The following is a 27,409-nucleotide window of genomic DNA, read 5'->3' as shown; positions in this document are numbered from 1 at the left end:
ACTCTTTCTTAAAAAAGAAACTTCTTAAAATATGAATAGCATTTCAATCATTAAATGGCACTTTTTAAAATTAGCAACGTCCACTGTTAAAAATAGCAAATGCATGTTTACTTCTCTCATTTGCTTTCCTAGGTTATTGGGTTTTCTTATTTCATGTTTTAATTATTTGCTGCACTCAATCCGCATTTCAGCTTGCTTTTTACCACTCAGATTTTTAAAATCCTACCTCCATTCCTTCATCTTTTATATTTTCAGCCTTCCTTTCTGTCACTTCTTTTTATTTTCATATGCATCATGTTGCTATGACACATTACTTCACTGCGCACAACTCCCAGTGTTACCAACTATATTTTTTTATTTGGCGTTTTTCCTGGTCCTTCAAGGGTATTTACCATTAGTAACTGGGTTCTTTCTAATACTCAAGCTTGATTGCACAGTTACATTTTGTTACTGAAAAACCATTAACGTGAGTGGAAACTACGGCTCACTCAAAGCAGCAGTTTACTTTTACAGAAGTTGTTAAAAAACCAGCCTGGTTTCAAATTTGCTGAACACACTGGTTCACAGTGATGTAATTTTGCAGAACTGAATATTTTAAATACACTTTTAAAAGCTTGGTGTAAAAGCTAATCAGTTATATTTGCCTGACGGACCACATCTGAAAGGCGAGAAAATGAGAACAGAAGTAACTTTATTTGAGAAGCCGTGTGATTTCTTTGGACGTTTAAACAAATCTCAAGTGAGTTAATTACAGTTTGCTCTGATTTTAGGAGGAATTTTCATGGCATTTAGATAATTTATCGACCTGGCTAGGTAACAGATAAAAGATTATGTTGTCCTTTCCAACATTTGAGAGGTACATTTGTACAAGAAATGCAACGATTGTAAAAGATCCGTCTAGACTTGAACGAAAATTGCGCTGGTTAACTGTAATGTCTGCAGTCCGGGATGGGTGTCAGTCTTGCCTATCTGTGGGCCACCGTAGTCAAACAAAGCTGCTAATTCGAATGTTTTAAGTTTCAAATGGAGAAATATTGTTCTAATGTGGCAACAATGGGGCTGTTGTCCTTTCAAGCACTCCGAGATTGCAGGCTCCTCACGGGTCGTTTTATGCAAAACGAATGGCAGGTAATTGTGATTTAATTCTTTTCAAGTAAATTACAGTGAGTGCGTGACACAAAGCCGCGCGGCAGACCCTCCTTGCTCTGTCAATAGTTGAATTAATGATGGCAGGAGTAAAAACAGCAATTGTGCACAAGAGCCCTCCCCCGGCCCCCCACCCCTGCCAAGGGGAGATCTGCCAATCAGGCCGCGCCACCAAGAGACTGGGAATCCTTGGGTCGCCGAGGTTCGGGGGATGGAACGTTCGGGTGTCTCGGCGCGGGGGTCGCGGAGCCCGGGCTCGCCCAGAGCCGAGGTGCCCGCAGGGGTCAGCGTCTGCGCGCTACGGGCCGGGCGCCCACCGCGTGGTCTCCGGGGGCACCGGGGGCACCAGGGGCTTATGGCGCTGGACATGCGCGGCCGAGCTGACGACAGAAATGATTCCTAGGGCGGGCGGGTGGTCCTGGGCGCTTTGATAGTAGGTTAACCTGGCCACGCTCGCCTCCCTGAGAGACACCCCAGAAGGCTCCCGAAGGAGGGGTCTCCGGTGAGCGAAAGGCGCGCTGGAGGCGGGGCGGGTGACGGGTGGCCTCTCTGCGAGCCCCGTCTGAGCGCGCGCGTGGTGGCTGGGCTCCACGGGTCCCTTGGCGCGCCTGGGGTCCGAGGACCAGAGACCGGAGCCGCTTCTCACCCAGAGCGCCAGCGTCACTCCCAAACCAGTGAAGCCCGGGTCGGAAGGGAGTCACTGGGGGAGGCCAGAGAGGTGGACGGGGAAGGCAGGGGTCGCCTGAGAGGGCATGTCCCCTCACCAGGCGCACTGCAGGCAGCCTGGCACGCAGGAAGGGGTTTGGGGATGGGGCTCGGCACCTGGCACACAGTAGGAGCTCGATAATCATTGAGCTGACCACTCGCATACTGTGTGACCAGATCCGAGGCTCACAGCAGCTGTGTCGTGGAGCTTTTGCCTGGAATCTGCTCCAGTGGGCTCTGGATTCGGAATTCCAGGGATGGAATCGGAATTCCAGGGATGGAATCCTGCACGTCCTGTCCTCAGTGGGTAACTTTGGGCAGGTTACTTAACCTCTCTGGCGTCAGTTTCCACAACTCAAATGGAGTTAAGAATGGTACCCGACCTTTGAGGGTCCTTCTGGGTATTTAATGAGCAACCAGTAAAGTGCTTAGAACAGTGCCTGGCATGCAGTAAAGTGCCCTCAAATGACAGCAGGCTCACTCTGCCTCAGCCCCGTACATGTACACCTGTCCCTTTTCTGGAACCTCCTTAACTGAGTCCCTGCCTCAGGGCCTTTGCAGGCAGAGCTCTTCCGGTGCTCCTGTCCTAGCTTCTGCTTCAGGCCTCAGCTGTCACCCCTGAGATACATCTTCGTGACACCTGGCTCTTCCCCCCATGACTATCACAAAGCTCTTTGTTTTCTTCCTAATATTTATCCTGATCTGAATGCTTTTCTCTGTTCCCTTAGTGTTTATTCTCTGTCTCCTCCCCAAAAATGTAAGTTCCATGAGAATGAGGACCTCGGTCGTCTTGTTCTCTGTGGGTCCCAGCACCTTGATCAGCGCTGTAGCAGGTGCTCAGTAAATACCGTAGGAGGGATGAACGGAGTCACATCCTCTGACCTGTACATCAAAGTGGTTGAACCACATCATTTCTAAGTGCCTAGGCCTGTCGTTCAAGAAGTGAAATCGTCAGCATGGAAATTATATTTTCAAAATTTAAAAAACCAATTATTTTCTAAAGAGATCTAGGTTCTCAAGAAGGGTGCCAGACAACTGGAGACTTGTCTCAATGCCACCATCTTTCTGCCCTGACCAGTTTTGACCATGAGGCTGGAGCCAGTCTCTCGGAGCTCTCCCCATGGCTCCCTGATCCTGGGAGGTGATAGAGAGGACTTCTGGATTTCCTCCCTACTCTTGATTTCTTTCTTAGTTGAGGGTGGTGGTGGCTCCAGGCCAGTCTGGGTCCCGGAACCCTGTAGATTTCCACCCCACAGCACAGTAATGCCCACCTTCATTCTACCTGCCCTTCAATGTCCCTCTCGCCCACCCCCCTCCCCCTGCTCTCCAGTGACATCATACGGCACTGGCCTTTTGTCCTCAACCTCCCTTGCCAGAGCTTTTCTATTCCTTTGATTGCCCCTCTTTGGCATTAATCACAGATTCACACCTGCTTTTCCTCCTCCCCAGAGCCAGCTGCTTTAGACTGGCTCCGGCTGGGCTTGCCAGACCATCTGAAGGAGCCAGCAAGGCCAGGCGAGAGAGGCTGGGTGGGGCTGTCTCAGCAGCCCAGCTCATGGTGGAGAGATGAGTCAACTGGCTAGGGTCACTGTGTCTCCGTGCCGGGGCCAGAGCCAGGGACAGAGTATTTCTGGAAGACCTGGCTCCCCATCTCACACTATTTACTCAGTGAGGTCATTATAAACAGTGAGTATCTCGGATACATGACATCCTCGGTGGCCAACTCCTGTCCCAGGGTCCTATCTTTGGGAGAAAATTTGAAGAAGACCTCTGGCCATCCAGAGAACGTGAAATATAAATAGTCAGCTCATTCACGGATCCACAACCAGTTGCTTAGCACCACTGGATGGGGCACAGCGATGGGTGCTGGGGCCGTAGATACAATAATAGCTCACACTGGTTTAGCACTTCCCATGTGCCAGGAGCTGTTCTACGTGCTTCTTGTGGGTTACATCACTTAATGAAACACTCACATCTCTATGAAATAGCTTCTATTATTATCCCCTTTTGTGCAGGAGGAAACAGGCTCAGAGCAGACACAGAGCTTGACGAAGTTACATAGCCACGAAGTGACGGGGTCTGACCATCAAACCAGAGCCTGCAGTCCTAACCACCACACTGCACTCTCCCTCTGGCTTAGTTTCCAAGATGGACAAGATACAGCCCTGGCGGTCCAAGGGCACAGAGCATCAGAAGGACACAGAGGTAGGTGGGTGGGGGTGGTTGCCTGCCCAGGGTATCAGTAGTAACACGTGATGGTTCTTGCTATACACCTGCCTTGTTCTAATTGCTTTACACCTGTTATTAGCTCTTTAAAGCCTCACAGCACCCTAGGGGGTAGAAAGTAACATCACCCCCGTTTTATAGATGAGATGGCGAAAGGTACGGCAGCTTGCCCAAGGTCTCAGGGCTAGGAAGTGACAGAGCTGGGAATGGGACCCACAGAGCTCAGCAGTCGCAATGGATGCTGGCAAGAGGATTTCTGAGAGCAATTTCCTGGCTTTGGGGCCTCTCTGCAACAGAGGGGTTCTGAAGACAATTCCTTACCTGAGGGATTTTAGTGACAGCCTTGCCTCTGGGGGCCAAGTTCTCCTAGGAAGGCATCACAATCACACAGACACTCTCTGCCATACCGCGTGCAGCTGCCAAGCGCTTGCTGGCATCCCCATGGCACGACCAACGGGTCTGACGGATCACAGGTCACAGGATGGGGCAGAGGATGGGGCAGCAGCTCCTCCCTGCTGAGCTCCGAGTACAGACTTTGCTCATTGCCACCCCCGCCCCTGCCCTCATGCAGCCCTCTCCCACTTCTGCCTTGGGGGAAATCGGCTCTTTCAGCGCTGCCTCCCCCATGAAATCGAGCGCCCCCTGGAGGCCGGGGCTGTGTGGCATCCATCCACTTTCCCCTCAGAGCCCACCATGGGGTTGGGGGGGTGGAAGATATCACTTGTTTTGCACAAGTTTGTTGATTTCAGGCATCAGGGGCAATTTTTATGGTGTTCTGGAAAAGATAAAAATCCTCAGCTTGGGTGAAGTTTATATTAATTTGAAAAATTGTATATTATTATTAATATATTGGATGCCTGTGCTGCTCCAGGCCCTTCTGCTATTTCATGAAATCCTTTCCCATAATCCTAGGAGGTGAGTTTTAAGTAACCCATGTCCCAGGTGAGGAAGTGGGGTGTAGAGATGCTAGGCCCCGGGGCCCAGAGCTGCAGGAGGCGAGTTGGAGACTCCCATGGGGGTGAGTCCGGTGGTAACAACAGCTGACTTTTCCTAAGCCCTTAGGTGTGCTAGGGGCCATGTACCCTAAGTGCTTTTGATGAATTAATGCATTTAATTTAGATAGTTTTCCTTATGGAGTGGGGAGCGCTATTCCATTTCACAGGTGAGAAAACCAAGGCTCAGGGAGGTTAATTAACTCGATTCCCCAAGGTTTCATGGTTAAAAGAAGTGGTGCCCGAGTTCAGATTCGAGTCGCTCTTCCTTGAGAGCTTGCCCTTCGCTTACTCGGCACGTGCAGTGCCTCCTTCTGCCGCTGGGAAAGTGCCGTAGGCACCCGGTGAATGCTCTTTTGGGGGCAGTGACTTTTGGGTGGGGAGCCATCCTGAGGTCAAGTTGACAGCCTGCTCCCGACAACCCCTGCTACGTGCAAACTCTGGTCCTAAGCCCTGGGACGAGACAAGGGAGGCCCAGACTGTCCCAGGGCACTGGCATCCTGGGAGAGAAGAGAGCCATGTCCCTCCGCCTGCAGGCTGCACCAGTCAGGGCCAGGGAAAGGTGGATGCCGCGAACCTCTGAGGGGAAAGAGGGCGCCCCAGCAGAGGCAGGGGACCTTTGCCAAAGAAGTGGACTTGAGATGACTTGAGTGGACTTGCTACCTGGGTTTGAATCCCAGCTAGCTGAGTGACCGTGGGGGTGTTAATAACTTCTCTGAACCTCAGTTTTACCAGGTATAAAATGGAGACGATAAAAGTACCTACCTTACAGGATTATTATGAGGACTATATGATAACATTTAAAGTGCTTGGAACGCAGGAAGCTCTATATTCTGTACTTCTTTACTCTGTTCCTTATCAAGGGTGGTTGAGTTTCAGTAGCTGAAGGGGGGGAACGATGCACCAAGTGAACACCTTGAGCGAAGCTTGCGAGTTGAGACAACAGAGGGTGTTTTTAAAGAATAATAAGTAGCTCCGTCTGGCTGGTTCCTATGGGAGCAATAGAAGACGAGGCTAGAAAGAGAGGCAGGGGCCAGGTTGATAAGTATATACTTAACAGGCAATGGGGAGCCATTGAAGGTTTTTGAGGAGGGGCATGTCATAGCCAGAGCTGGGTTTTAGAAAGATCCTTTTGGCTGCACAGTGTAGAGGGGGTTGGAACAGAAGTGATGGGAGAAGCTAGGCTATTGTCATAGGCGGGGGGAGAGGGTGGTGGCAGCCGGCAGGGCAAGAAAGCATGAACTGGCACTCACGGCAGAGGGAGGCCCCTGGAGCTTGGCGGTCTGTAAGGTTCCTGCTGTGTGGGGCGTGTGCTACACGCACCCTTGGCCACGGGCGGGCACGGCACAGGGCCCCATCTAGGTCCAAATGAGTGGCTGGGAGTCTGCATCAGGGTTTTCCCTGTGCAGGCCCAGGCTTGGAATGCGGTCCCTCTGGGCACCACATCATCAGTGGCATCTTTGTGCCAAAAAAAAGACAAAAGAAAGGTAGACAAATGGGGGTGCAGCCTCCTTTGGGCCTGAGAACCCAGGTGCCTGGAATCCTCAGGGCGGGAAAGCTCTCTGATGGTCCGAAAACCGGTTCCCGAAGCTGCACTTGGAGGGGAAAAGGGAGGCAGGCTCCTTTTGGGTTTTCCCGTAGGTTTTTGAAAAGCAGAGCAGACTGGCGAAAGCTGCCTGTCTGAGGCGTGTTTTATCTTAACCTTTCCATGTAATCCTGAAAGCCCACCTAATCAATTGAAGATCATAAAATATTAGACTTAATGCTGCAAAGTGCTGCTTTTTAATTCACATAACAAGCTCCTAAATAATTCAAATAGCAAACAGACCCTGCAAGTCAATGGTGGGAGGCTGCCTGGATCAGCGGGAGAGTGTCAACACATGCCACATTTCCCGGATCGACTCCATTTCAAGAACCCTATTAAGTTAATTGCTGGTTTCTGACAGCAGAGAGCATGCTGGGAGCACAGCAAGCTTTATTAGCCTCCGTGGCATCTGGAGACATCAGCCATTTTGCCCTTACTTGCAGGCACTGGGAGCAGCACGGAAAGAAAGTAAATCAAATTATGAGACAATAAATGCTTTTGGCACCACGTGGGCATCCGATTCATGGGTGAATCCAAAAGCGTTCGAGTGTCAATTGTTGGCCTGTTAAATTTTTTACAGCAATGCTGTCTATATGTTGCAAAAGTCTCTTGGGATGCCACGGAGCAGTGACATCATTTGGCACCGCATGGCTGATCCAGGTGAACCTTGATGCAAGTGAGGGGCCCCTCCTCCTCATGGAACTAGCGGGTGGAGAAAGTCTCTGAGTGGAATGGGAGTTGAGGGGATCTGTAGAGGGGTCCCCAGTTACCCCAAATAGCTGATTTACGCATTCAGGTTTGTAAGCAGATCTGCCTGTGTTTGGAAACCCAGTGGAGGCCCCCATGGGGTTCTAGAGATGGCCAGGGGTGGGCAGGGAATGGAAGACGTGTGCAGTCAAGGTCCCCAGCCTTCTGCCCATGCAGAGGTTCCCAAACAGGGTGTTGCTTCCGTGGCTATGTGCTCTCCCCTTGGAGGCCCTGGTGTATACTGAGTACGGAGTGGGGTGGGGGCTTCCTGGCAGCTTGAAGATCTACCAGCAAGGATCACTCTGCCAAAGCCCACCTTTGATACTGGAGGAAACACAGGCACAGAGAGATTCCATGTCTGCCCTGAGGTCACACAGCCACCCAGTGGCAGCTGGTTCCAGGATGAAATTCTCTCCTACTGCCTGGCATCGGCCCATCTTGTGCTGTTTCTCTTTCAGGCCTCAAGATTATGGTGCAGTAATCCAGAATCTAGTAATCTAGGTTAGAATCCTGGCTCAACCATTCATTGTCTGTGTGACCTTAATTTAAGTAAAATATATATCATGACATGTTAAGTACGTGGTTAAGGCCTCGAGCTCAGGAGCCAGCAGTCAGCATGATTTCCATCTATGCAGAGGCTCTCATGAGCAAGACGCAGATGAGCAAGCTTATTTCTATTTCTAGGTGATTCTTTTACAAACCAACAATCTTCCAATTTATTGGGTTTGCACATCTGAGTTTTTATATCAGGTTTGCGTAAAGTGAGGTAAGCCACTCTCTCCAATCTCTCCGTGCCTGGTCCTCAGATCTAGGCTCAGTGTCTGCAGAAATGATGGTTCTTCCTGAATGGGGCTCGTGGTGTGATGGGAGTACAGTGGGAAGGAACATTTGAGAATGATGGCAGGGGCGAGAAGCCGGCAGAGTCGACAGCAGGTACAAATAGAGCAGGTGGATGGATCGGTTCCATCCGGTTCTCCAGGCCCCCTGTGTTCGCGGGATCGCTGCTCTTTGATGCTGGAAGGGGTCTCAGAGGTGGAGTCTGGCATCCTCATTTCACAGATGGGGAAACTGAGGCTCAGACAGAGGTGGCGACTTGCCTGAGGTCACACCGCTGTGGTGAAGCCAGTGACAGGAGCCGGGTCCCCTCCCTCCCAGTCCTGTCATCTTACCCAGGTCTCAGACAGTTGGGAGTGACCTTGGTGGCACGGGAAGTGATTTACCTGGGAAGAACAGAGCAATGCTACCTCCTGCGTTCACGGAGAGAGGACGTGCCATTGCCCCAAGACCTCTCTCTGAAAACAGTAGTATCAGTTCATAAGTCATCTGTGATGAGAACAGCTGTCATTCCTGAGGGCTGAATTCCATGCACTTTATTTGCGTTATCCATGTAGCCCTTTGAGGCAGGTGTTACTGTGATGCCTATTTTTCAGAGGAGGAAACCGAGACTCAAGGATTAAGTGTTTTGCCCAAAGTCACACAGCTGGTAGGAGTCAGAGATAGGACTAGAACCAGGGTTCATTTTGACTTCTGCCCTTTTCCTGTTGCAGCGCGGGCCCCCCCTCCACCCCCCAATTAGATTTTGGCTAAGGCTGGAGGTGTCTAGAAGGTGAAACAGGGAGAGACGGATCACTCATCTGGGGTCTAGCACTAGCCAAAATTGGTGGATTGGTGGGCACTAGTGGGAAGGTGGTGTGGACCCTCATCCTGCACCATGACGTTCTGCCCCCTTCCTCCCACCTCCCACCCGTGTCTCCTTCCAAGAATGGGTTGGTAGCCAGGCACCCAGAGCTCCTATTTCACACAGTCACCAGCCTCCAGTAACAAAGGACAAATATTAGGATTAGGTCCAGCTGCACCTGACAGTAAACTCAAATAACAGTGGCCTAATTGCATACAGGTTTCCTCTCTGATGTACAAGAAGTCCTAGGTAGGCTGGTGTGGTAGCTTCACCATCATCTGGGGCCCAGGGCCATCTCTCCTCCTGCTCTGCCATTCCCAACATTTGGCTTCTGTCCTCAGTGTTTCAAGATGCCTGTTGCAGCTCCGGCCGTTGTGTCCACATTCCAGCCAGCAAGAAGGAGGAAGTTGGTAAAGCAAAAGGATTTTTCTTCAGTTGTCTTTTCTCCCTTTCCAAGAATCTTCCCAGAAGTCCTTCCCTGTAAGTTTCTCTAGTTTCAGTGGCCAGAACTTAGTCACATGGCCACACCTGTCTACAAGAGAGGCCGGGAACGAAAGTCTTTAACTGGGCACCTTGCTGTCTCAAGAATATAGAGGCTCGGAGCTGGCCCCGTGGCCGAGTGGTTAAGTTCGCGTGCTCCGCTGCAGGCGGCCCAGTGTTTCGTTAGTTCGAATCCTGGGCGCGGACATGGCGCTGCTCATCAGACCACGTTGAGGCAGTGTCCCACATGCCACAACTAGAAGAACCCACAACGAAGAATACACAACTATGTACCGGGGGGCTTTGGGGAGAAAAAGGAAAAAATAAAATCTTAAAAAAAAAAAATATATAGAGGCTCATGAGTACGGGAGGATGAGAGAACAGTAGGCCGTCTCTGCCACAGCGTGGCCCTGTGGCACCTCTCCCACTTGCCAAAGTGCTGTTAGCTGAGAATGGTGGCATTTTGAATCGGGAAAACTCGGGTTAGCTTTGGTCAGAGTTTGGTGTCACCCTGTGAGATAATTGGCAACGCCCTGGGGTGCCACAGGGCAAGGGTTGGACCACTGAGCTTTCTGGTGCTGTGTGTTCCAGGGATGGCCACGGTGATGGAATCAGCGGCAATTCGCACTGTCAGTGGCTTTCATCCCACATTGTCCCCTTTCAAAATAGGGATAAGTTTTATTTTATCTGGATTTTTTCTGTTCATGACATGTTTATCCAGCGGGTCTTCTGAGGTCGATTGGAGGATGGGCTTCCTGTTCTGGAGGATTCTGAGGGTTACCCCTGAGCCTGCTCTGCCTTGCACCAGGCACTGTGCATGTGGAAGGTCACGTCCTCCTCACAACATGCTTGCAGGCAGAGGGATTATGATCCCATTTTACAGATGAGAAGTGGAGGCCCAGAGAGGCTAAGCAGCTTGCCCATGATCACACAGCTGGTGCTATGGACTAAGTGTTTGTGTCCCTCCCAAATTCGCATGTTGCAGTCCTAACCTGCAATGTGACGGTATTTGGAGGTGGCGCCTCTGGGAGGTCACTAGGTTTAGATGAGGTCATGAGGGCGGAGCCCCCATGATGGGACTGGTGCCTCGATAAGAGGACGAAGATTGCAGAGCTCTCTCGCTGCCATGTCAGGACACAGTGAGAAGCGGCCATCTGCGAGCCAGGAGGAGGGCTCTCATTGTGAGCCGATCACACCACAGCCTGATCTCAGCTTGCAGCCTCCAGAATGGCGAGAAATTCTCGTCTGCCGTTTGAGCGCCCCGTCTCTGGTACTTTTGTTGTAGCGCCCGAGCTGACTAAGAAGCTGGTAAGTGCAAGAGCCTGAGGCTGTGCTTTCCCCTACACCACAAGGCCACTTCATGCGGTCCCTATCTCCACCCTCCCCATTGCAGACGTAGCTCCTGGGGACAACAGGGGTGTCCTCAAGACCTCCCAGCATCTGCTGTCTCCTAAACTCCTTTCTCATCTCTACCTCCTCCTCTTCCCTCTCCTCCACTCAAGACCCTCCTCCAGTCTTGGAAAGACCCCTGCAAAGTTGCCGCGGGAAGCTAGCCCCGTCACCTGACCCCCGTCTGGGTTTGGGCCAGTCACGCCTCCTTTCTGGGCCCCAGGTGGCTCACACCTCGGTCCAGCCCCCTTTCCTGAATCTCAGGTCACACGCTGTATAGGAAGTCTCCGTGGAAATAGTGTTACTCCTCAAGTTGTGACCCACGTGGTCTGCGGGCTAGGACTGAGGCCGGTCAATAGGAACCAAACACAGGCTGTCTCCATGCCCTGTGCCCGTCTTCATCTCAGTGAAGGAAGCCACTGACTCTGAGGACAAAACCAGAAAGCCCTCGTTACGCGGCCCCAAGAGGTGGGAAGAGCTGTGTGTGCAGCTGAGGCCCCACTGCCTCCCAGCATCCTCAGGTTTTCATATACATAATCTAAATATATACTTTGAAAATTGAAAAGCGCTCACATATAGAATGTGTCTGTGGGGAGGGAATGCTCTCTTTGAACATGTCTTTTTAAAGAGAAAATTTGCCAAGTGTTTTCCTGCCCTTAAGGAGACACTTGAACACGGCAGCAGATGTAAAATGGAAATTGAAGTGTCTCTCCCAGGCCACCGTACACGTATAAAACAGGCACAGTCTATTCTAAGCGCTCATTAATAGCTGGTCTCCGAGGGCCCTGGCAGCAGCCAGAGGGTTTTACTCATTAAAAAGATGGCGAGGTAGAGTTTGGAGCCTTCCCCGCTTGTCGCTGCGTGATCCTGGTGTTCAGACGTCGCCAGCAGGCCCCAAATGAGCTCCCCTGGATAGCTGGCCTGGGTGAATCTTTTCTGAAGCATCGGAGAGCATCACCCGCTCATTGATGAGGGGAGAAGCCCTTGCTGTTTATCGAGTGGGCTTGTCTCTTCTCTGAGGCCAGCCCAGAACAGCGTTATCTCCAGACAGGTGTGGGGAGGGAAGAGCTGTCACTTGTCAGCTAAGAAAAGATCATCGGTGATTCTCAACATGGCATCGTGGTCCTCTGGGCAGCGCCGTAAATGACACGGTGCCACCAGGCTTGGGCCTTGTGCAGAGGCCTGGGGCCCTCAGAAAGGTCTGTAAGGGACCGGACCCTTGGAACTGAAGGTGCTGACTGACGGCCCCCTGGGTTTCGCATCTTAGCAGCGCCTGCTTGCAGGAGGGCCCCTGGCTTGTTTTAGGAACGAGCGTCTCTGCCTCGTTTCTCACCCACACTGTCTGTCTGTTCTTTGTTTTCGTTCTTCCACTATCAGGATCAGTGTTTTGTCCTCTTCTGCCACTCTCTGTGAGGGGAGTGACACTGTCTTGTCCCCATAGGCACATTTGCGGGCACTCTACAGTTTCCCAGCCTTCCTGAAGGCTGCCTTTCCGCCCTAAACCCCCCAGGAGAGGCGGGAAACTTACTGGCCTCTACGCCTCTGCGTCCTCCACGTCCGCCTTCTTTCCTCTTCTGGACTTTCACTGTTGGACCCTTGACTTCTGCTTCCCCTGCCCTTCTCCTGGCCGGCTCAGATGTCACCTCCTCTGAGAGGCCTTCCCTAATGTGTCCACTCCCCCACCCCCACTGCTCCCTGTTGCATTAGCACAGTTTGGAATGACCTTGTACTTGGCAGCTCCCTCGCTTCTTGTGCTCTCCCTACGCTGTGCGCTTAGGTCCAGTCTTGTTCATCTGTTTCCACAGGGCTCAGCGTGCTGCCTGACCCCAAAAGGTACTTGATTTATTGAATGAGCCAAGAAGCAGAGGAATGAATGAAGGGTTCTCTGATCCCAAAGCCTGGCGCTTAGTCCCTCCACTAAGAGCAGCCCTTTGGGACTTTTTTCGTCTGTGACCCTTACTAGCTTTTGGGCCACAGCCCCCAGCTCTCATGGTGTCCGTGCAGACGTACTAGGGCCTGCCCCTCGTTGCGCACTCAATCAAGGTCACCACAAGGGGACAGAGCCAGGATTAAGACAAGAAGAAGGTCATGACATTGCGTTCCTTCCTGTAGGGAATGTTTTCTTGTTTGTTTGTTATCAATACTGTGTTGAGAAATCAGTTTATCTATTCTTACCCCTCCTTTGCAGATAGAAAATGTATTATTTATGAATGCTAAGAATAAATTGGACTGTTTAAATGAAACTAAACTTCAAAACAATTAAGCTCAATATTAATAAGACGAGTTCAGGGGTGAAGGGGGTGGGAGATAGGGAGAGCGTTCTGCAGCTTTTTTTGTGTGTATGCAAAGGGAGCTTAGCTCACCCCTGAAAGGACTTGAGTTGGCCTGTGGAGATGCATCCATTATAGCTTCAAAAATAGACAGGAAATCCAATGGAAAGGGCAATAAGGAGCCAAATCCTCTGGAGTGGAGACTTATGGCGCACCACGTCCACCGCGAGGCCTTGGGGGCTGAGGGCTGCGGATTTGGCTGTGAGTTTCCCAGAAGGCAGGGCAGAGAAAGAGAGGCGGGGCTGAGGTCTGGAGGAGGTGTGAGGCCTCGAGCTTTGCAGGGAAGAGTGTGGATACCCTGGAGTCTTTTTTAAAAAAGAATTTCAAATAACTTCTTAAAAAACCAAAAAATCATCACTCATGGTCTCAAGATGCCTATCACGCTGCTGGGCCGCCCCTGCCCAGTTACTTGGCAACGTGTGCTGTGGGCTCTGATGGCCGGGGGCGCCACTGCTCAAATGCCCCCAGCCTCCAGCAGAAGACCCACCCTTACGGCACCCCATCCTGGGAAAAGCGCAGGATTATGCCACTGGGTGGTGGAGGGGCCAACAGCAGGCTGTGATCAGGGTGGGCCCTGCAGCTGGGTGGGGTTGGAGGCTGCACACTGATTTCACAGGCATGGCAGAGTGGGGTTGGATGCTGTAGATGGCTGGTGGGGTGAAGGTCCAGCTGGGGCCCTACTGAGTCATGCTCAGATGTGACCCTGGTCTCTCCTATGCATCAGGCACCCAGAAGTCTGACTGGGCCGCAGAATCCTTGAAATCCCTAGACTGTCCTGAGAACAGGATCAGATTCGTCCTTCCCTGGTGGCACGGTGTGTTCATCTTTGTGTTGACAGCATCTGATAGGACACTGTGCAAGAGTCCCTTGAATGAGGGAATGAATTAATGATTGAACAAGTGACTGCCATGACTCCCGTGCTCCAACTCCCCTCTTTCCTCAGCTGCTGTTCAGGGCCACTTCCTGCAGGAAGCTCTCCCTGAATTCTTCTGCCATCCCTTCTCAAGACTTGCAGTGCTGGGTATGCAACCAACGTGTAAACGCTTCCCTGGTGCCAAGAATTGGTAGGTCTTTCTCTGTTTTCCATTGTTCCTCTTTCTACCTGGACAACAAACTCATCTCTTCAACACACACTCATTCAGCTCTCACTGTATGCCTTAGACTGTGCTAGACCGGAGGCCTTCAAGAGTAAACAGACAGAGACGGAGGAGCTTATAGTCTAGTGCGGGGATCAGCAGTCTACTGCCCCTGGGCTGAATCCAGCCCTTCCTGTTTTTATAAATAAAACTTTATTGGTGCACATCCCCGCCCGGTTATTTGCATGTTGTCTATGGCTGCTTTCGAGCTATAGTGATAGAGTTGAGTTGTTGTGACAGAGACCATATGGCCTGCAAAGCCTAAAGTATTTGCTCTCTGACCCTTTCAGAAAAGTTTGCTGACCTCAGTCTAGTGGGGGAGACAATCTAGAAAAAGGTCATTACAGCAACGACCTGTGCCCTGAGGGACAAGAATGGGGTGATGTGACTGAGACTAGTCGGGGGGGGGGGGATGTGTGTGTTACTGTAGACAAGTGACAGGGAAAAGGTGCTCTCGTGGAAATATCTGTGAGCTGCGACATGAAGGATGAGAAGGCTGCTGCATAAAGAGCGGTCCTAGTGGAGAGTAGAGCACGTGCAAAGGCCCTTTGATGTGTTGGATGAATGGAGAAAAGCTTGTGTGGCCGGGAATGCAGTGAACGAGGAGAGAGTAGGACCAGACCAGTGTTGGAGAGGTAGGCAGGGGCTAGATCCGTGGTTCCCAAGGGGGGCAATATTGTCCTCTAGAGTCCATTTGTGGTGATAGAAGGAATGCCATAAATTCAGGGAGCAGGCACCAAGGATGCAAGACTTCAAGAGACCATGGAACAGTCCCACACAACAATGGACTGTCCTGGGTCCTGCCTGACTTTGGGGTGTCCTGATGGGTACTCACGTAGGCGAAAAGCTGGTTTCTAATGATTGAGCCTGGACGTGGCTCTCTTATGCACATAAACAGAAGGAAGTTTCAGCATGGCGTCCACTATACATCGACTTGTCCAGGAATGGGACTAATGTACAAATTAAGGGGAGATTGCGCTGTGTTTTGTTTGGAACGTTACCAAGCAGCGTTCACCACGTTGGGAAAATCATGTCACCCATGGCAACCTCGCTCTCGGTATTTGAGTCTCCGAAACAACACGCCCATTGTCAGGCTGTGTTTGTGGCTGTGGCATTCACAACGACTTACACGCAAACGCAGGTCCTTGTGTTCATTAGGGAAGTCATGTCAGAGAATCAACCTATTGAAATGCATCTTGTTTTGTTACAAACTGCTTCTCTTTTCCCCTCTCTATATTACAGTTGAGATGTTATGCTGATTAGAACATCTTGTGTGTAGACAAACTATATGCCTCTAAACTTTGTTTCAGAATAGCCAAGGGGCACCACAAAATATTGTCTGGCAGGAGCACCAGGCTGGATCCTCATGTTTCGTGTGGATCTTGACCCGGTTTGGATTTTTTCTCTTTTCTTTTTCTTTTTCACTTTGATCCTCCATCCCTCCCCGTCCAGCACACAGCACCATGCTGGGTGCCCAGCAGGCACTCTGCAAATTAAAGTGCTGCCAGTCAGAACAGCCTCAGCCCAGGAGCTAAGCACGTCTGTACTCCTCCCTTGAAATGAGATTGCTGAGGCCGAGTGGGGTTAAGTCGCTCACCTGGGCCAGGTAATATCTGCTAAGTGGTATCTGATGAATGCGGGGTATGTGTATGTTTGGGTTAGGGTGCCTGCCTCCTGTTCCTGCCCCTGATGCAGTCCTAGTTCTTGTGGCTTCCCTGTTTACTGATCTACCTACTAACCCTGGCCACCTGCCCAGGCCCAGCCCTGCTCACTCCTGTTACCCGACCAATGCCACAGGCATCACCTTGTCCCAGGAGCCAGCCTCTCACCCTTTAGACCCCAGGCCAGGATCTAAGAATATCTCCAAGAGTATTCCCCAACACCTGCAACAGATGTGCCCGCAAATTACCTGGTCCCAGTGGTGGGGAGAAGGGGAGGAAAGGGCATCGTTTTTCTGAAAGGATTGCACGCTTAATTTGCAAAGTTACATCACACATTCATGCACAGGTCAACTTTCTGGGAGCTTATTTTAAAACTAGAGGCAGGTCAGGGATCCTGAGGGCGTCCTTCACGGAGAAGACGTCTGGGGAAGGGGGACCAGACGCGTCACTTGCTTTCACATCTGCAAGGTCAGATGGGGACAGGTGGATATTCACGGGGCCTCTTCTCTGCATGTGCCAAGCGCCTCCAGCCACCTTCCAAGACCAAGTGTGCACTAGCAGCATCCTTATCTCACATGTGTGGAAACCAAGACCTAATGAGGTTGTGTGTCTTCCTACCCTCCGTGTGCCGTGTGACCTGGGCAGAGCCTGAACGGGAACCCAGTCTCCAGACTCCTAATGCCACGCTTTCCCACCATCTAGTGCAGTGGGAGATGTGAATGGGGCCGTGTATTGAGCACATTAATGTGTATAGAGAGTCGATGTGTGTACGTATTTAGTTATACTTTTTATTATTAGATGGGTCTGGGTTCTTTATTTTATGAGTCACAGAAAAAGCTACGGAATCCATGTGAGCCTACAGCCAGGAGTGGATAAATTTCATAGAAAGTGGTAAAAATGAATACTGATCCAGCTCATTCAACTGACAAAGCAATTGTCTTGAATTCTTGCTGTTAATTTAAGGGTTTTTAAAAATTAACTTGAGGATAGTTTTGTGTGCAGAAAAGACCGTTTAGAAGTTTATTCGGTTTCTAAAATTAATATTAGCTATATTACAGTTACAAAGTTCAAACCCTAGTTCTTCCTTATGGTTTTAAATTCTGCTTATGAATTGTATTATTCTATTTAGTCTCTTAGTAATGATGTTATTGTGGTTAAATGTACGTGACATAAAATTTACTGTTTTAATAATTTTTATTACAATCCAGTGGTGTTAAGTACACGCATACTGTTGTGCATATCTATACTTTTTTTAAAAAACGTAAGAAATCTCTTCTGAAAATTCTAGCAAAGGACGAATGGATCAAAGCCTTCTGGGAGAAGGAGCAGCCAGCCCCACACGCCGCGTGCCCACTTCCCGGGTCCAGAGAGCGCGTGTGAGCACAGCTGCTGGTCCAGCGAGATGTGCGTTTCTGCCAGGTTCTATCAGTCGCTGAGACTTCGTTGCTGGCGACCACTGAGACATCATCTCAAATCCCAGCTGCCTCTGCCTCCCTCGATTTTTCAAAGCAATGTTTCCCCAACCAGATTTACATTTTCAAAAACCCTTCAGATCATCACAAACCCAAGAAACTTCCACTCCTCTGAGGTTTAATTAGGAGAAACTGTCTTTCTGGTCCTTCCGAGAGCCGGGCTCTCAATTTCTCAGCAGAAAGGGAAGGTTCTGGTGGATGAGCGGGGGCGAGGGAACTCGTGAACAGCCTCGCCTGCCTGCAGCGGAGAGAAAGCCGCGCTGAGGTCACTGAAATCACGTTGTAAGTGTGCCCCGTGTCATTAGGAACCGGAGAATGGGGACGATGGGAACGCAGGATAACACATTAGCAATAGATAATAGAGTCTAAATAAACATAATCAGCTTTCTTCTATGTCTCCAGACCAAAGCTTATCTATAAATACCCTAATGACGCCCAACCAGCCAATTACTTGTTTCTTGGAAGAGCCCCTTATTAATGGCGTTGCAGTGAGGGAAAAACATTAATTATTGGACACAGTGGGATCTTTTACGTCTGTCTGGTCCGGACAGCACCAATTAATGCAACAATTATTATCAACGACCGTGGCAGCATACTGAGTGCAGCCACCCCGGGGTTGGCTCGATGGGGTGGGAAGAATTCACACTGGGGGAACATCACCCACGCTCTCTTTATGGAGCCTTCTCCTTCATCACTGCAGAAGCTGCAGGAACAAAGCAGAGGGTGGGCAGAGTGTGTTGGTTTTTCTTTTGAAGCGTCAGGATAGTGTTCCTGGGGTGCTAGGTAGGGGAGAGGGGGAGGAGTCAGGCACTGGTCTGTCCTGATGAATTGCTGAGGGAAGCCAGGCAGAAGCTCAGAGAAGAGAGTCCATCTTCAGAGCATGGAGCACCTGGTTTGGCCCCTGCCCATTCCTTCAATCCCTTCACCCCCCCGCTCATCATACTGCAGCCCCACTGCTTCTCTCTCAGCTTCACCAATTCAGTCGTGCTCCATTCTGCCGCAGGACATTTGCACAAGCTATTCCTCGTGCCTGAAAGCTTTTCCCCTGCCCTTTGCAAGGCTGGCTGCTTTCTGAATGCAGTATGAATGTTCCTTTCCTAGGGAGGTCCTTCTTGAGCCTGAACCCAAAATACACATTTCCCTTCATATTGGTCACTTCTTGTTTCTGTTTTTTGCACAGCATCTATCACAAATCGTAGTATATTTAACAGACGTATCTTATTATTTTATTTGTGTCTGTTTCTCCCACAAGAATGCAAGTTCCATGAGGGCAGGGATTTCATATTTTCCCTCCAGCATCTATCCAAGTGTCTTGCATTTAGCAGGTGCTTGATAAATATTTGCTGAGTGAGTGAATAAATCCACGCGTTGTGTAGAAACAGATTATACTTGAGAGACTGCGTGCCAGGTGCTACACAGGCTAAACCAGCTCTTCTCTTGCAGAAATTCCATAGGAACCCCCCAAACTGTTCTATTCATAGCGATAATGTCTCCTGCAAACTTTATGTTGACTCTGCTTCTGTGGTTAAAAAGAGAGAAACATCCTAGAAGGGCCTTTGACAGGCTGTCCTGAAAAATATTGGTCTCTATTATTACTCACCTCACGGCACTTGATTTGGGCTGGCTAAAAGGAATCTGCTCTGCCCAGGGTATAAAACGTTTGCAGGAATGCTTTTATTTTTCTCTGCTCTGTGACAAGGAGAGGATCTCTTCTGGGAGGCATTAATTAGAGAGCACTTTGGGAAATTGGTTCAGGGAAGGCTGGAAGAACTCCCCAGAGCCGTGGTCAGGGCTCGGAGAAGTGGGCGTGCCCCTGTAGCCCTTCTGGAGAAAGATGTGCAGGCTATTTTCACTGAAAGTTCCCCTTTGGAGCATTAAAACAGCTCCTACGTCTTGTTCAAAGTCAGCCAAGTTCGGGAAGTTTCGCCGACCTCGCTGACCCACAGCAGCCCCCACTAACCGGGGGCCAGCCTTGTGCACCCTTGGCCGAGATGATGGCCTCCCGGGGTTTCTAACCAAAGTGGAACTGTGAAGCTTGGAGGCAGCCCCGGGGAGCCCTCAGCCTGCGGCTGCTGTACAGATGTGACCACAGCAAGCATTACCATCCCAGTTCCCCTAAATAACCATCCCCAGGGAAATACTTAGAGATGACACGGACACTCAGGGCATCTGTCAGGGCTGTTTTTGCTTTCATCTCCCAGAGAATGGCGATGACCTCAACCCATAGTGATCTCACCCCATCTGCACGCCTCTAGCACATTTGGTCTTGACCCTGCCATTGGGCTCAAGGGTGGGCTACCCACTTCTAGGCTGTTTGGGGGCAGACAGGTTGTAAGCCGCTAGCGGGCAGGATGTGCAGTGTCCCCACACCCTGCTGAGTGCCTCGCTTGGTGACGCCAGCTTGGCAGTGTTCAGTGGAAGTCTGTTTCAATGCCACGCTGTCTTGCCATTATGTCTCTTCCTCTGCCCCCTGGTGCAGCCTGTGACTCCTGGAGGGCACGAACCACAAACTATTTATCCTTCTCGAAATGACTTGCAAAGTTCCGAATGAGAAAATGCCAAGGTCCTCAAAGGAAGCTGCTGCAGGGGCATTTCAAAGATGCTCCCCCACAAAGGAGCATCCGGGGTTACTGTGGGCCTCTGGATGTCCAGAACAAAAATAAGAATGAAACGTTATCGTGAGGGGCCTCCAAACAAGGCGGCGGTTGATCTGGGTTCGAATCCCGGCTCTGCCACCTACTGGCAGGGGGCAGTGGACATGTGCTTGAATCGTCTGGCCCCTGAGTTTCTTCACGTGAAAGATTGAAATAATGGTCGCAATCTCATCGTGCTGTTGAGGTGTTCTATGGGGTAATGTCAGTAGAGTGTTCAGCATGGTGTCTGGGACAAAATACACCTCCAATCAATGTTAGCTGCTGTGGTTACTGCTGCTCTAACTGGAGAGCTTTGGAACGTGGGAGTGAGGTCTCCGAGGACGGCCAGTTGACAAATTTGTACCGAATGGCACTGTGAGCTAAGCGTTGTCCTAGGCCCGAGGATGCAGTGGTGACAAAGGTTGGTTCTGTCCCAGAGAACCTGTTGCACATTAACCAAACGATGTTTCCCGTCGGCTGCAATCTCACTTCTCCTGGCCACACTGGCTGTGTCCTGTGGGAGGACACCTAACATGGGTGCAGAGTGTTTGACGAATGGAAGGAACAGTGGTGGCCGTGGAGTGTGGGCTGCTTCCGAAGCACCAGCGGTGGCGTGTGGGGTGGATTTCAGAGCTAGCTGTTGTCCCTGGACTGCATTGGACAATCATTAACCGTCTTTAAATCAACCAGTGCCTGCAGCCAGGTAGAAATGCCCATGTCAGAAGGTTCTAGATCATAAATCATGGGCTGCAGTTCAGATAGTTCTGCTGTTAGGTCTTTAAATCGGGACTTATATTTGAAAATACTGTTTGTGGCTTCTTGATATATTTGACGTTTCTTTATCAATGGGTATGAAAAAGGTCTCTGGTTGCTATCAGCTGCTTGGGAGGACAACTGTGTATTTCTCTGGGATCCCTCGCGGTAACCCCCAAGTGAATGGTGTGTGTCCATGCGGCCGCTATCTTAAGGTTAGCCACCCCAGATGTACTTTCTAAATTTGGAGGCAATCAGTGCAGGCATTGCATGTGATGTGGAAACAGACAGACACAGAGGCCCTTTCTTTATGTAGATTTGAAGTGTGGGGTCCCGGGCTGGCGCCACTTGATTTCAAATGCATGCTTCCCCTTTCATTCCTTTCCCTCATCTCCCACTTCCACGCCCCGCTCTCTCTCGGATACACAGTGATTCTTAATTTCCTGTAAAGCCGAAGAATATGATAGTCATTTAAAACGTGTCAAATTCTTTACAAAAAAGTACAGTGTCTCGTTCAGTGATTTCCATGATTATTCAAGGCAAAGGACTTTTCGTTTGAATTGAAGTGTAGTTCATTCCCAAAACAACAGCATAAGTTCCACGTCAACGCTCACCCTCTACTGTGCAGTCAGCAATTCCAGGCTATCACTGGAAAGACAGACGGAAAGCAACGTTCTGCTGGTTTTCTGGGGCTTTTACTGACCCACAACAGTTAGGGGGTAAACCTCCTTCACGGCCACTTACTGCTGTTTACTTTTGTCCCCGCTCTGAGCGTACCCCTCAGCTCGCTGTCGTCTCCTGACACTCTGTGGCAAGCTCAGGGTCTTCCTCAACGCGGTACCTACGTGTGAACCTTGTATAATTGGGGTCCCTCACGTAATATGTGTACCTTACATAATTGCTTTAACCGTGGACCTTATTTAATTGGAAACCAGGAACCTTTGAGCTATCTAATGACATCATATGACTTTTATTAATTTCTGCCTATTTGCTTAGTTGTCAATTTCTAAACTTGTTCGAAACTGTGATGAGGAAAGGAAATGCTGAGCAGGCAGGTACCCACAGAGTTTATTCAGGCAATAAATGAAATATTGAATGAAAAGACATCAAATCAGTAATAAATGAAACACACCAAAATAGAAAGCCGTGGTACTGAAGACTGCATCTCTACCGAGTACCAACTACGCTTTCCTTTACTGTGAAGAGGGAGAAGTCCCCTGGGCTCCTGGTGGCCTCAAGGGAGGGTGTAGGAGGAGCCAGCAGGCAGAAGGTACAGCGAGGCCCTGGTGTTGTGAGTGGCTTAGAAAGCAGGTGCCGGAGACAGGCTGCTGGCTAGCTACGTGATCTGGGGCAAGTCATCTAGATGGTGGGGCCTCTGTTTTTTCATCTAATCAGAAGGAGCCACAGCTAGCCCCCATCTCATCCAGCTGGGCTGGGCTTAAACGAGATGATTCAGGCTGAGTTAACGTAGTGCCGGGCTCACAGAGAGAACACAACAAAGGGAGGAGAAATGCTTTTCTAATAATTAGAGCCAGTTAAATATGGTGTGGGCTTCCTTGGGGATGGGAGAGGGAGTCCCCTGCCACTGGAAGTATTTAAGAGGAGGCAACCGGCTTCTCAGAGTTTCTAGTGCAAATGAATCACCTGGGGATAGTGTTAAAATTCAGATTCTGATTTAAATAGGTCCTGGGTGAGGCCCGAGAGTCTGCATTTCTAACGAGTCCCTGGGGATGCTCCTGCTGCTAATTGGCCACACTTGAGAGGCAGGGAGCTAGATGATTCCTGGGGGAGATGCTAGAGAAGGCACATGATAATCCATATGGATCCATGAGCTAGACTTCTGTTGTCCTGTGCGGCAGTGATGGCCACTGCCATGTGGCTGTTGAGCCCTTGAATGTGGCTAATTGAGTCCAAATTCAGGTGCATTGTGAGTGTAAAATACACAAAAACTTAGTATATAAAAAGAGAATGTAAAATATCTCAATAATTTTTATGTTGATTACATGCCAAGATGATAATATTTGGGATATATTAGGTTAACTAATATATTAATTTCACCTGTTCCTTTTTGCTTAATTTTTTTCCTATGACTATTAGAAAATCTTAAATGACATACGTGCCTCATGTTCCATTTCTATTGGGCAGCACTGAGCTAGATGGTCTCTAAGGTCCCTTCAGAACAGGAGCGCTCAGGATTCTATGGTTTTTCACTTGGACCCAAATATGATGTCCACGCATGTCCACGTGTGTGTCCCCTGAGGAACGCGTGTGGCCTGTGTCCTCCCACTGCTGAAGGCCGTGAACAGGGCCAGACAGGGCTCCCTGGGTGTCTAGCCTCCTGCTTGCCTGGGGTTGAGGGCGAGGAGGGAGGCTGTGTGTTGTCTCCACTTCTCTCTCGCTCTAATCCTGTCTCAGAACTAACAGGAGATAAAAGGCCGTGTCACTACAGGGATGAACCATTTCTACCTCGAAAATGCAATTTCTTGACACTGCTCTCTGGAAGGAAGCAAATGTTGTCTCCAGCCCAGAGCTTCTCTCTGAATTTACACATCACCGCCCCAAATAAAAATGCCTGCCTGGGGAAGGCGTTCCTTTTGGGAGTTGGGCGTTGAGGAACCCAGGGGACGGAGGCCCCGGTGATGCCCATGGACGCAGCACCGTCTCCTGGAACGTCACCTGGTGGATCTGGCTCGAATACACCTGAGGTTGTGGGATGCTGAGGCTTGTCACCTGCAAATGATGGGGCAATCAGAGCCGGGGAATGACACGTCACAGGCAGCTGCTAACTCAGGCCCCATGATGGCGACTTTTAACATTCTCTCTGATCTCTGCTACCCATGTCCGGCCCCCTACTTTTTTTCAGTGCATGCTTTCTGCATGCATCAGAGTGAGCCTGGAATCGGAAAACCACCTGCTAGTGTTGACAGCACCATCTCCATCTTTCCTTGTTTGTCTATAGTGATGGCTGGATACGAGCTTCTGATTTTTGCATGAGTAACAGGCTGAGAACCTTCCCATATGGTTTGGAAAAGCCATTTCATTGCACCCAGTGGGGAGATCCAGCAGAGTGAGCACTTAGGATCTGGAATCCAGTCTCTACTCCTTTCTGGGTGGGACCTCCGTCAAGTGATGCAAACTCCTGTGCCTTGTTTTCCTTACGTGTAAAATACTGATGCTGATAACATCTACCTCCATGGAGCTGTTGTGAGAATTACTCAGTTAACACGCTAAGGCCTGAGAATAGTTCCTATCTCATGGTAAAGCTGAACATGTGCTGGCTGTTATTCTGAGCTAGGAAGGGCTCCCTGAAAGGCAGCCTCTTTTTTCAGCTGGCAGATTATTTAGAAAAACCCCCAAATGGCACACCTGGTTGAGTAAGAATCAGGCCCTGTGTGGCAATGATGTAATGTACCTGTTTCTGGCACACTTGGCCATTCAGGGGATGACCCGTTTTCCTGCACTTCGTCTTGGTCATTGCAATGGGTTTCATCAACCAGCAGGCTTGGAAGTGAGCCCAGGGTTAGAAAGAGCTCTTTCTGCCACTCTAGACCGCTTTCACAGCTTGCAGCTCGAATCAGGGTTGGGGAGGGGGTGGAGGGACGCTGCCATGGTGACATCCACGTTCAGGATGATGGCAATGGAGACAGGCGGAGGAGCAGAGCGCATGTTGCCCACTTGGCCCTCCAGGGAATGTTTGCTGCATCACCAGAGGAGGTAGGAGGGTTTTTGTTTCTTTGCTCGGCTTTTGGCCTGGTAAAGGGAGGCTTGAGTTTCCAGGTATACGTAGGACCCCTTGAAAATTGAGTGGCAGCATCCTGGGAGAACATGTGTTGTGACTCGCCTGCTGTGGGAAGGCCCCCAGCTCCCAGCAGAGCATCAGAAGGTTCCTAAGCATCACCTTGGGCATCTTGGATGCGAGAATTTCTTTAAAAGTCTGAATTTGCACCTGAGAAGACGTTCTCATGGGATCTCTGTACCACCAATCAGAATGAGGGGCTTTCTTTGAAGGAGACTCCGGCAAGTACAGAGAATCTGGGGTTTCAAACCCCCTTTAGAATGAGGCTGAGTATGAATCAAAATGTATAGACAGACAATTAACTAGTTAACTGACTGGCGCAGTGTAAATTGAGTTGCCAGCAGTGGTAGAGGATCAATCAATCAATGAGTCAAACCAAATGAGGTCATTGCTAAAAGCAGAGGTTTGGGCCAAATGTTCCTGGATTAAAGTCTTGCTCCATTGCTATTGGCTGTGTGGTGTTGATCAAGTCACTCAACCACTCTGAGCCCCAGTGTGTGTGCCTATGCAGTGGAAAAAGATGCCAACCCTGCAGGGCTGTCGGAGTGACTAGACAGGAAGTGGCCCAAGGCCTCCTGAACTTCCGGGTGCAGACCCAGGCTCTCCTGGTTCCATCTGGTCCTCGGCTCACTGGCTGCTTCTCATCTTCCAGGTTCAGCTTATCCGTCCCCTCCTCAGAGAGGCCTGCCCTGATCTCCCGTGGAAATCAGGAGATTTCTGTGCCTGCTCCTCCCCAACTAGTTGCCTTCCATCGCTTCCCCTGGTCTGTTTCCTTCCCAGCATGTGTCACAGTCTGTGATTTACCTGTTGGTGTTTCTTTGTTGTTCTTTTTTGTTTGTTGACTGCTGGCTGTGTCTGGCCAGGAGCCTGAGGTCTCTGAAGGCAGGGGCTTGATCTGTATTGTTTTGGGACTTGGAGCGCCTTGATCAGCCCTGGGTCACAGCAGGTGGCTGAAGTGTTGACGAAAGACCCCTGTAACCAGGGCCAGCTTCTGAGCTCATTAGTCCTTGGCTTTTCTGTACCTGTGATACCAGGAGGCGCTTCAAAGGGTTGTGGTGTGGCAGAGAGGAGCAGAGACGGAGCACGGATTTCACAGTGCGAGAAGTGAGCGACACAGAGCGGGAATCCACGGTGTTAGATTAAACTATGAGATGGCGTACGGAATACTCAGGGCCCCCAAATCACAAATGTTTTTATTCTTTTTCCCTCTGCTCCTTTCTTCTCTCTATGGAGTTTCTACTTCTTACCTGCAGATAGAAGTCACACAGAATGCAAAGTTTGGGGTAATTGATGTAACTGAAGAATGAGAAAAGGAAAACCACGGATTTTCAGTTTCTCAACTTACAAAACCAATGATTTCATTTATAATATCAGTGGAAATGGCCAGTGAGGGAGTTCACATGCTAACATGTGAACTGACCCAATGAGGCAGCCTAGATGGGAAAGCTAGTATCTTTGGAATTATTGGTATATTCCATCAGAAGAAGAACACAACCTTTTCCCTCTGTAAGGTTACATAAGGACATTTCTTCATGAATTAATCTCTTTTAAAAAGAATTGATATTTTCTCATCAATAAGAACTATAGAACCTAGTGGATTTCTCTTTTTACCTTGAGTGGTAGGAAGCTCAAAATTAATTTCGACATTCAAGAATAATATTAGCTCTCAGGTTGCTACACCTACTTATTTCTGTGCTTTGAAAAGAAGCAGGACTTAAGTAAATAAATGCATTTTGGAAATGTGATTTGCTTCCTAAGATCCTGTGGCTGAGTTTTCTGGTATGGACAAGCTACGCTAACACTTCCTAATTTTTGCTGTGCACTTGCCGAGACATCTCTGTGACCCTGAGCTTGTCTCTCTCCCTTGCTCTGGTCTGTAATTTCATCGGCTATTAAAAGAAGAATTCAGGCCAAGGGAGGTGGTTCTGGGCACTTGCAGATTGAAATGCTTTTCTTCTTTCCATGTTCTGATGAGCAGTGTGGCCCTCTCTTCTCATTCCACTGTCACAATGCATTAAAGCAGGGATTCCTCTCCAACTTTTTTTTAAAAGCCACATTATCTTTCGTCCAAAATAAAACTGATGGGGAATCCAAGTGCCTGAAACAGATCATAGCAGAACTCCTGTGGTTGAAGTGAGGGGTGGGGTTGTCGGTGAAGAATCCTCACCCTTCGCTCTCCTCCCTTTCACAGCCCCCAGGGCACCCCTGAGGCACCCCCGGAGTTCCAGGGAGCACAGTTTGAAAGCACAGTATTACAGGAGTGCGCGCCATAAGCAGAATGAAAAACGCTTTCTAAAATCTACCTGCCCCCAACCAAACCTGGATTGGAAGCTTCTTGAGGGCCAGCAGCACCTGGCGCCTGCTGAAAACACAAGTGTCTGTGAAGTGGATGGAGGAGTGAAGCCTTTGTTTTCATTTCCGAGGTCTGGCTCAGCTTCTCAGTCCCGGGACGCCCTCGCTGCAGTCCTTCATGACCCTGTAAGGCAGGCGACAGTCTCCGGCTGCTCCCGGATGGCGAGTTTGCGCTTTCCTTGCCTTTGTATCAGAATGATTTGTGGCTTCTCAGGTGGAACGGCTGGTGATATAATTAACATTTCAAAACTTCGCAACCACAAATTGAATTTGTTTTGAATATTTGGGGATGTTTAAACAGTAGCTTGAGTGTTAAATTTGCACTTTA

At 49.8% G+C, this 27,409-nt stretch overlaps 1 long non-coding RNA gene across 2 annotated transcripts; it reads left to right on the top strand.

Annotated features, from left to right (window-relative positions):
• Positions 1 to 521: 521 nt before the first annotated feature.
• LOC138923172 (uncharacterized) lies at positions 522 to 27,409 on the top strand. Of its 2 annotated transcripts, none has more exons than XR_011436413.1 (3): positions 522 to 739; positions 3,867 to 4,056; positions 26,921 to 27,409. It is a non-coding gene; the product is annotated as an uncharacterized lncRNA (long non-coding RNA). The 2 variants fall into 2 exon arrangements; XR_011436411.1 differs by lacking the exon at positions 26,921 to 27,409 and adding an exon at positions 9,421 to 9,892.

The sequence above is a fragment of the Equus caballus genome, chromosome 1 (assembly GCF_041296265.1).
Source record: "Equus caballus isolate H_3958 breed thoroughbred chromosome 1, TB-T2T, whole genome shotgun sequence".
In the NCBI taxonomy this organism is placed as follows: domain Eukaryota; kingdom Metazoa; phylum Chordata; class Mammalia; order Perissodactyla; family Equidae; genus Equus; species Equus caballus.
This window is presented reverse-complemented; position numbering and strand designations above follow the sequence as displayed.